This window comes from Cryptomeria japonica, chromosome 4 (assembly GCF_030272615.1).
Source record: "Cryptomeria japonica chromosome 4, Sugi_1.0, whole genome shotgun sequence".
In the NCBI taxonomy this organism is placed as follows: Eukaryota; Viridiplantae; Streptophyta; class Pinopsida; order Cupressales; family Cupressaceae; genus Cryptomeria; species Cryptomeria japonica.
Genome location: NC_081408.1, coordinates 691,655,987 through 691,666,826, shown reverse-complemented (window position 1 = coordinate 691,666,826; position 10,840 = coordinate 691,655,987).

Genomic DNA, 10,840 nt, shown 5'->3' with positions numbered 1-10,840 from the left:
AACCCGCGTGAAAGATTTAATTGTTGTTTTGGCATGATTCAAGGAAGATTTTCTTGGGAATCAATGAAACGCTTAGTAGAGTGTTTTGAGGATACAAATCAGATTTTTGTGATGGGTTAAGATGAATCACAGTTGATATTACATTGTAATTTGTTGTAATGATGTGCATAATGATCTATGATGATCTCTTATGATTTGAATTGTAAATTCATGATGTAATTAGGTTTTATGGCCGACCTAGTTGAGATGGCTATTTAGGGTGATACAACTGATGTTTCATGTGTCGGTGGCATTAGGAGAATGAGTTAAGTTGTCCCAGAGAAGATAGAGATATTCTCGAGTGTTGCAGACTATGAAACATAACTGGATCTGATTTATCAAGCTGAAAGTGCAAAGTAAGAGATCATTTTTCACTGTTGTTCCCTAACAGTTACAACATCATAAATCCCTTAACCGGGTAGGTCCTAACAAGCCTTTTCCATCTAAGTCCCCTAACAGGGTAGCTCACAAAAGAGTGTTTAAATCCTCTAACCAAGTTGGTCCTAATAGATCATTAAGCTCCTAGTTGGAGTGATAGGCAAATCCCTTAACCGGGTGACTCCTAACAGGGTTTGCTCATAACCGGGCTAAGATCCTAACAGGGCGTACTTTGAAAGAGTACAAATTATTGTGGATACCAATCCCCAACTTGGTTTTTCCCATTTGGGTTTCCACGTCAAAAATATTGGTGTTCATGTTTGGAATGTCTTTTCATAGTGTTTATGTTTTCATGCATTATTTATGATTACCAGTTATGATAAGTTTACTATTGTTTATCAGAGATTTGTAAGTGGTTATCGGTAATTTTAATGAATTGATAGATGAAGTATTCTGATCTGATAATAAGTCAGTATGAGTATGTGTTGATTAGATATCTAGTTGGTGAATATTCTGATTAATAAGATTGCACAAGTGGGTAACAAGTGTATGAGATCTGCTAAAGGGATAGATTCATGTATTAAATGATTTCAGATCTGTTGTAAATGGTATTTTGATTTGAAGTTATAAGTTGTGTTAATATTGATTCAATCCCTCTCAGTATTAACCGAATCCTCATAGGATTAACATTATCTACATAAATATCCCCCTCTCACTCACTCCCTCAATCATTCCCTCTCTATTTCTCTTTATCTCACTCTCTTTACCTCCCCTAAAATTTATACCTATCTTTCTTCTATCACTCTCCCTCTCTCCCCTCTCTCTACCTCTCTCCTCTCCTCTCCACCCCAATCTCTCTCTCTCTACATACCTCCCTCTCACTCCCTTTCTACCTCTACTTTTCTACATATCTCTTCTTCCCTCATTCCTTCCTCTCCCTCCCCTTCTACATCTACTTATATCTATCTCCCCTCTCCCTCTCTTTATACACTTGTCCCTCCTTCCCTACCTACCTCTATTTATCTACATAAATATTCTCCAAACCTCTCTCTTTATACCTATATCTCTCCCTCCTTCCCTCTCTTCACCTCTGTACTTATCCATCTATCTCTACTCTCTATCTTCCCTCGAGCTATTTCTCTATTTATCTCCTCTCTCTCTATCTATCCATCTATCTTCTCTCTTACTCTATTTATCTCCCCTCTCACTCTCTCTACCTACCTCTCTTTCCATCCCTCTCTACTTAAATCTCCCCTAACTCTACTTCCTCCCTTGCATACTACTAGTTATCAAGCCTCACTCCCTCTATCTCTCTAGATCTCCATCCCTTTCTCTCCCTCATTCCCTCCTCTCTCCATACTATCTCTCTAAATACTTGTCTCTATCTACCCTTCCTCTCTTTTAATATCTCTACTTCCCTCCCTCACTCCAACTCTCCCCCCTATTTTGTCTATCTCACCTCTCTTTATCTCTCTCCTTCCATCTCTACCTCTCTCTATCTATTTACCCCCTCTCAACTTATCTCTATCTCCCTTCTCCCTCTCTATTTCTCTATAGATATCTCTTTCCCTCTATCTCCTAAACCTTCCCTTGCCACTTGTATCAATATATTATGGAGAGGGAAGGAGGGAAGGATAGAGGGAGGGAGAGAAAGAGAGAGAGAGGTAGGGAGAGGGAAGGAGGGAATGAGAGAGAGTATGGAGAGGGAGGGGAGAGAAAGGGAGGGAGAGGTAAAGAGAGAGAGTAAGGTGGTATAAATAGTAGTTTGGAGGGAAGGATGTAGAGAGTTAGGGGAGATTAAAGTAGAGAGGGATGGAAAGAGAGGTAGGTAGAGAGAGGGAGAGGAGAGATACAAAGAGTAAGAGGGAAGATAGATGGATAGAGAGAGGGGGGAGATAAATAGAGAAAGGGAGACACGAGATATAAAGTAGAGATAAATGGATAAGTAGAGAAGCAGAGAGAGGGAAGGAAGGATGGATGTATGTATCAAGAGAAAGGGTGGGAGGGAGATTTATTTACATAAATAGAGGTAGGTAGGAAAGGATAGAGAGGTATGTATAGAGAGAGGGAGATGGGAGATAGATATATGTAGAGATAGAAGGGAAAAGAGAGGAGGGAAGGATAAAATGAGAGATATGTAAAAGAATAAAAGGAGTGAGAGGGGGGTACAAAGACAGAGAGGTCTAGATGTTGGGAGGGAGAGGAGAGAGTGAGACATAGAGGTAGAGAGATGAGAGAGGGAGAGTGATAGGGAGAGAAATAGGTATAAATCTTAGGGAAGAAAAAGAGACTGAATCAAAGATAAATACAAAGGGAAGGAGGGAGGGAGGGAGTAAGAGAGAGAGAGAGAGATTTATGTAGATAAATAGAGGTAGGGAGGGAGGGATGTAGAGGTATGTAGAAAGAGGGAGAGGAGAGATAAAGGTAAGTATAAAGGGAAAGGTTGAGAGTGAGATAAGTAGAGAGAGAGAGAGAGAGAGAGAGAGAGAGAGAGAGAGAGAGAGAGAGGGGGGGGGGTATGCTAAGAAGTAGAGGTAGGAAGGGCATGAGGAGGTATGTAGGGAGAGGGAGAGATGAGATAGAGAAGTAGAGAGAGGTAGAGAGAGGGAAGGAGAGAGAGGTGGGGAAGGGAAGAGAGAGGTGATATAGAGAGGAGAGAATGTGTGTGAGGTAGGTAGAGAGGAGAGGGGTGATACATAGTAGAAGGGTGAGAGAGATAGGTTTAGAGCTTGGGGAGAGAGGAGAGAATGCGATAGAGAGATAAGGAAAGAGGGGGAGAGGGAGAGTGTTAGAAAGAGAGATAGGTATAGAGATCAAGGGAGTGAAAGAAAGTGAAATAGAGATAAAGAAAGAATGATAATAGGAGCTTAGTGATTAGTGATATTTGATTGTCTAATAAAATATAAGATCTAGAGTTTGATGAGAGATGAGAGAGTGAGATAGAGAGAGGTAGAGAGGGAGGAGAAGGAGAGAGATATGAAAACAAATAGGTCCAAAGCTTGGGAGGGACAAAGAGAATGAGATAGAGAGATAACAAGAGAATGATGATAAGAGCTTACTGATTACTGAAATTTGACTAAGTTTGAAAAATTATAAGATCTCTTACAATCTAAAATCCGCATTATATATCATAGAGATTTGAATCCTTTCTCAAACATCCTACCAATATATACATACAATATAACTTAAAGTATAAGAAAGATAAAAGACAAAGATAAAATAAGTCTTCAGACATGTAGTGTCGTGGTGAAAACACTTCGTTGGTGAAGCGACCACTAAGGTTCAAACCCCTGCTAGGCCATTGTGCTCGCAGGCCTTGTGTCTTCGTTGGGCCATTGTGCTCGTGGGTTTGAACAAGTGAAGTGTGGGGATGAGGTCCCCCGGTTGTGGCCTCACCGGTTCATAGCTCCGGGTCAAAAGCGTTTCATGTGGAGTCGAAGGGCGTTTCATGCCAACATCGCCGATCACGTTAAACAGTTTACCAGACATTATTAAAAAAAAAAAAAGAAAAAAAAGAGAAAAAAGAGAAAAAAGAGAAGGATAAAATATAACTTATACTTAAATGTTATAATTTATGCGTATATCTGAAGAAAAAAATAATGGAAGACCAAAGGCATTGGCATATTGGGGTATGTTCCTTTTCTATCTTTATGTCAACAAAACACATACGTGTTTTGCTTGTTTACCATAACACATGCATGTTATAAAATGTGTGTGTTTTTCTCTCATAAAAGCACATGCACAATTTATTTCAAATAACATGTATGCATTTTTAGTTCACATAACATGTACACATTTTTCCTTGTTCTTAGTCTTGGATGACAAGTTGTGGCTTGGGAGCTTCATTTTCCTCTTTTTACATGTTTTCTTCTTCCAATCTTGTTTCTCAATTTTTTCATCATCAGGTTTACATGTTATCAAGTGGGTATTTGTAAAATTACCACCATAATTTCACACATCTTTTGGGCTTTCTAACTATATATATTTTTATAATATAAAAATATTAATTTTTAATTTTTTTTACCAATGTTTTCATAGTTCTCAGAGACATAGGTGTACCATTTTTTTATAACTTTAGACCAACTTGTCCAAATTTGTATTAAATTATATATTATTTTTCTACACTTCATTCTTTACACTTTAAAAAATTAACTTTTTATTTATTTATTTTGGTGCAAGTTATGTGGCACACACAAACTGGTATCTAATTTATAGGACACTTCCACTTTGAAAAATCATTAAAAAAAATACCTAACAAATAATTACAAAATAATACACAACTTATAGTACTCACTCTTAACTATCTTTCTACCAAATGGTTTTTCAAAATACTAAATGCAACTAGAACTTTTTTGGTACACACACCATACACTATGTTATGTTTTGTTGAAAGAACAGGAACACTTTTGTGTGCGTGATATATTTGACCCCCTTAATCTTATTCATTTTTGAAAAAAATTAGTAGTTTAGAAACTAGATTTAGAGTACTACAATTCTTGTTCTTTTGGTAAATTCAAATTTTGAGTGCATGAGTCTCAAATTGCTCCTCCAAATTCAAGTTTAGTTAATTTTTGAAAAAAAGTGGCCACTTATACCGCCTTTTGTTCACCATATTTGTGCACTTACCCATACATACATACATACACACATACGTATACATATACATGTACACACACACACACACACACACACACACACACACACATATAGATATAGTTATGTATGTATGTGTGTGTGTGTCTGTGTGCACGCGTATATATTTATACACACACATGTGTGTGTGTATATTGAACTCGTGATTACTATACAACAATTAGTCAATGTGTTACTAAAAGAGTAACCTAAGTTTATTAGTAGCTAATTTTGCTTGAAACGAGACATCCAATATCTCAAGTTAGGGGATAAATAATGCCTTAGAACTTTTTTAAACATTTAAATTATAACCTTTAGTCTAATCATTCTCAAGTCTACATGGTCTTTACCCTAATTCAACTTTTCTTCGTCATTTTTGTCACTTTTGGTTCATATGGAATGAGGTTATTTAATATGTTTAATGGGTAAAAAAGATATTAGAAATTGATTTTTAATATTGATTTATTTATATTGTATGTGTGCATATGATTGAAAAGGAGTGGACAACCTTTTATAGCAAAAAACGTAGTGGATACTTCATCATAAAGAAATATTGATCTAGAAATCTTGGGTCTATTTAACAATATCTTTTTGCTAAGATAAATATCATATTTTCTTGGCCAAGATCCAAGGAAACTTGTTTATTTATTATGTTTTATTGTTAATTTTTTTTAACTTCACTAAAGATATTATGGCTACAGGCCTAAAATGGTTTCCATGATTATAGGTTGTAGGCCAACATAACCATAACTTTTTATATCTTGAGTTGTTATATACTATGTGATATATATCTCATATCATAAATAATATAAGAATTGAATTGACCACGAGTTGACTCATATGTAATATTAAAAAGAAAATCTTTATTTTAGGTGAAAAGTTGCAATAGCTTGCCTTATCACCTAGCAAATGATGAGGGCCCACTTAAGGGAATTTAGTGATTCTTTTCTATTTTTTTTGTGTTTTAAATTATTATATTTCATTTAGAATTCTATTTATTATATCATATTTTAGTTATTATGTTGCAATCATAATTTATAAAATATAGAGGTGTGATCCATGGATTTATAGATTGAATTTTGTGGATATATATAGTGATTTATACTTTTTCTTATGAGTGAATTCTATTCATGATTTAAAGTAATCTTTGAAATTTTTTATCGATATTTATGTTTATTAGATTTGAGTGACTTGTAAGTTTATTACCTCCTATTGTGAAGTTTTTTATATTATGTAGCAAATAACTATCAATCATTTAAATAAAATAAATTACATGTGTCACATGAGTTCCTATAGCAAACTATTCCTACATAGTAGAGACCCTTATAACATATTTACAACAAAACTATAGATAGAATTCAAGCATTAATCATTTATTTTTCTAGGATAAATTAAATTCCATTATACTCAATTTTCTATCTCTAGCCTTTGAACAAACATCCACTATGCCTTTCACAAATTTATGACCCAAATTTGCATAAGATTCAACCAATTTTCAAGCTACAATGGGAACTACTATTTAAAAATAGAATTAATATCAAGAAGCTCAAATTTTTCCAAACATGTATGAGTTGGTCACACTGTTTTTGATTACGGGAAAAATAGGTTTTGAAGGGACCCCGAAACCTTTTACAATAGATCCTTAAAAGATAAGAGCATTAAGAAACAAGGAAAAACATTTTGCAAAAAATCCAACACAGTTCTGGGCAAAAACTAGCTTAAAAGCCCAACAAAACCAGCTACATCTAGCCAAAACTGAATAAAGACAAAAGACAAATTACGTAATGTTTTTTAGGGCATTAGCCAAATTTTTGCTAATCCCTTGCAAATCTTTGATATTATCCCTGAGCATTGGGATTTCCTTGGAAGAGGCCAAAGTAGCTTTTTTCATACTCACCCTAGTGCTTTTTGCAGCGCCACAAAAAACACTTTCCACGTTCCCTGCCTCAATAGCATCCTCGTCAACATCCAGGGCCACAACAGGTTTGGAATTGCTAGAGCCTTCAAGGAACTTGACAATTTCCTCCATATTCCTGGTCACAGAGGTAAGGATATCCAGAATCATAACCAAAAAGTTATTCATGGCTCCCTTTCCTTCCTCTAGATTACTAATCTAAGCTTCCAGCTTCTCCACTTTCTCCTCCATAACCTTATTCCACTGCTCCTGGTTACTTTCATCTTTCTTTCCCCGCTCTTCCTGTTGCTTATCAATTTTTTCCAGATTCTTGATTCTTTCATATAGCCATCTATCAAAACCCATTCGAGCCTCATACTAGTTTTTGAGTTTATCTAGGATAATCCCTTCTCCAGCTTTATCATGTTCAATGCTCATTTCTTCCTTATCCTTCTCCTGCTCCATTTCCATTTCCCTTTCCTCCTTATTAATCTGATTGTCCTGCTCCTCCATAGGCTGGTTGTTAACATTACCAATACTCATGTTGTGGGTAGGGCTAGTCTGATCAGAAACATCCTCTGCTTCTCCTTCCTCTTCCCCAACTTCCTCTTCTTTCCAGGTCTCCTCTTCGCCAGACTCATCGGTCTCCATCTCACTTCCATTTTTGCCACTGTCCTCAGAATCAACCTCCGTATCCTTTTGTTTACCCATGTCCTCTTGAATTTTCTCTATAGTGGCTTTCTTGACCTTTTTGCCTTGTAGCAACACATCCTTACTGAGCCCACATTCCTCAATTATCCTCTTTCCTTTCCTTGGCGAAACCGACAACCTTTTGTTCTCCTGAATAGCCAAAATCTTGTAATGCTCATAAATGAGCAAAAGCACTAGAGAAATGGGGTTCTTACTATGCTTATTCAAAGACCGTGACAGAGACCTAAAGAGGTAATAGGGCAGAGAAATCCTCTTTTCATGTCTAAAGTGATTTAGAAGCACAAAATGGTAGGTGTGAACTCTGGTGAAGCGACCCTCCACAGTAATATATTCCATAATTGTAATAAGCACACAACCCCAAATTTTTTTGATGTTAGAAGCATCATAATACCCCCCGAAGCTTTTCCTAATTTCACTCTCTCCTTCTCTTTACACAGAAAAAACTTCACTGCATTATTAGACACTTTCAAGTCCCTAAAGAAATTAAGAGCAGAATGTGGCATACCTGTGACCGTAGAAATGAGGTCCGCATCCAGCTTGAATCTAACACCATGAATTTTGAAGGAGCCATCTTTCTAGTTTTCAGTAACTTTGGTTACCACTAGGTTAACTCTGCTTTTATCATGGTCTACCAATTTTTCCATGAAATGCGTCATGAAACACTTCTCCAGCTTTGCCCATACCTTAGGCATCTCTGGCCATCTAGAAATATTATCAGGTTCCTCTCTTCTTAGATCTCCCCCATTTTAGAATTCGTTTTACGATTTCTCTGCTTCTGCAACTTCGAAGCTTTCCTCCAAATGACACTCGGCTTTTTGAAAATGCACACCCACAAAGCATGCAAAATTTTAATATTCTTGTTTAGGACTTTGCCCGTCTGACGAGCAATAATAACCTTTCTAAAAAAATGATTATTAATCATTAATACTTCCATAATTAACATGTGATCCTTCTTTCCCCATAAATTTGTCCTTTCTAATGAGATCTTTAATATTAAAGTCAATATTATCTTCCCCATTCCATATGCTTTGAGCTTCAGAAATAACGCCAATGTTAGCAAGGCTATTCGCTACAATATTTTTTTCCCTGAAAGCATGCTTAATAATAATAGATTTAAAGCTTGAAATAATTTCTCTAGCTTTAAAAATAATATTTTCTATAGTCCACGTAGGCTCAACTTCTCCCTTAAGACATTTAATAGTGTTAAGAGAGTCTCCCTCCAACCATAGATTATCATGATTAAGATTTTTAGCTATAATCAAAGTGTTCAGTGCCGCCGATGCTTCAACATAATGACTAGTTTGGTTACCTAAAGGGCCAGCAACAACCACAAGGCAACTTCCAGCAAAATTCCTGACAATGCCCCCATAACCAGCTTTCCCATGATTTCCCTTGGAAGCCCCATCAAAGTTGGCCTTGTTCCATCCCTGTGGAGGAAAGCACTAGAAAAGACCATCCCTACCCTTTTCCTTCCTGTTTCTATTATTGGAGATGTTCCATCTTTCATTAAAGTCTTCTTTAGCAGCTAAACCATTATCAATTCCATATAAACATTCACAGATCCCTCTATAGATTTTATCCACCACCACTTCAGGGTTCACACTTTTTTCCCTAAAAATCTTATTATTACGCTCCTTCCAAATGTTCCATATTACAATTGAGATGTTCCACTGTTAATGTGTGAAATATATATGATTTATCATTTTGTGTATATGAGATGTATACATGCGTTACATTGTATGTATGTGATGTATGCATGAATTAATCACAATTTGTATATGTGGAGTATACATGAAATTAGTTACATTATGTACATGTTTTATATGGATGAATTAATCACTATTTATATAAATATATGATGTATGTGTTGGCATTTTTGATGATTATGTTGTGATTGTCATTGATGGACACACTTGCTATGAGATCACTTTGTGAATGTATGAATTATGCTCAATCGGTAATTGTTCCAAACCGATATCATGTTGTAGTCTTTAGACTATTGATGTTATGCAGAAAGTGTTTACCGATCTCAAGTGGTATGAAGACTCAAGCGGCACGAAGAGATCAAGCGGTTTGAAGATCTCAAGCGGAGCGGAACAAAGGAGCTAGAAGCGACAGTTATCATTTTCCCAGTCTTCAATTTTTGTCAACCGGTAATCTGTTTTATAACTGAACCGGTATTACTCTGAGTTACCAACCGGTAACCGGAAAAGTTGTACAAATCGGTAATGCTCTGTGATGAGTTACCAACCGCTATATTTTTGTGATGAGTTACCATCCACCGACACTTTGACAGTGATTTTGTGTCGTGTTACCAAATGTGTCTAGATACAATGAACCTAGGAACTTGCAATGTAATCCTATTGGACCGACATGAAATCAGATTCCTTTTAAGGACATCATGTCTAGGGTTTTGAATGTATGTATGTGAGTAGCCGTTAGGTTTTTGGTGGTTGACGAAGTTCTTGTATGTGTGATCTTAACTGAGAAGATCAAGTCTGTGAGTTGTAACAGAGTGTGGATTTACTAAAGACTGAAGTAATGCTGAAATACATTAGCAATGAGCTACAAAGGATCTAATCAAGCAGATTGTGCCATTTGCTAGATCATTCACTTGTTGATTACTCACATCTTTGACAAGTCAGAAACCCTTAACCGGGTAGGCCCAAAAAAGCCTTTATAAATCCTCTAACAAGGTGGTTCACATCTGTGGATTTGAAATCCTCTCACAAGGTAGTCTTTAATTGGACTTATCTCCTAATAGAGATTGAGATTCCTAACAAGATTGTTCTGGTAAAGAACATTGTATGACCTTAACCGGTTTGACCTTAACCGGTCTGGTTACTATTCTGTAGATAGTTACTTGTGAGTTTCATCTCACCGTGGTTTTTCCCATTTGGGTTTTCACGTCAAAATCTCGTGTTATGGTGATTGTGCTTCTATGGGTGAATGCCTTATTTGCTATTTGATTTGCATGTGTGTTAACCGATTTGTTTGTTAAACTGTTTTACCGGTTTACTACTAGACTGTTAAAGTGTTTAAGTACAGTATTTTTTGGCATACTAATTCACCCCCCCTCTTAGTATTCATTAGTATGTATAAGATGAGCACTATGTTAATTGTGTAGTTCATATATTAATGTTTTTGTAGAAGTAAAATTCGAATAGAATGCATTGATATAACACT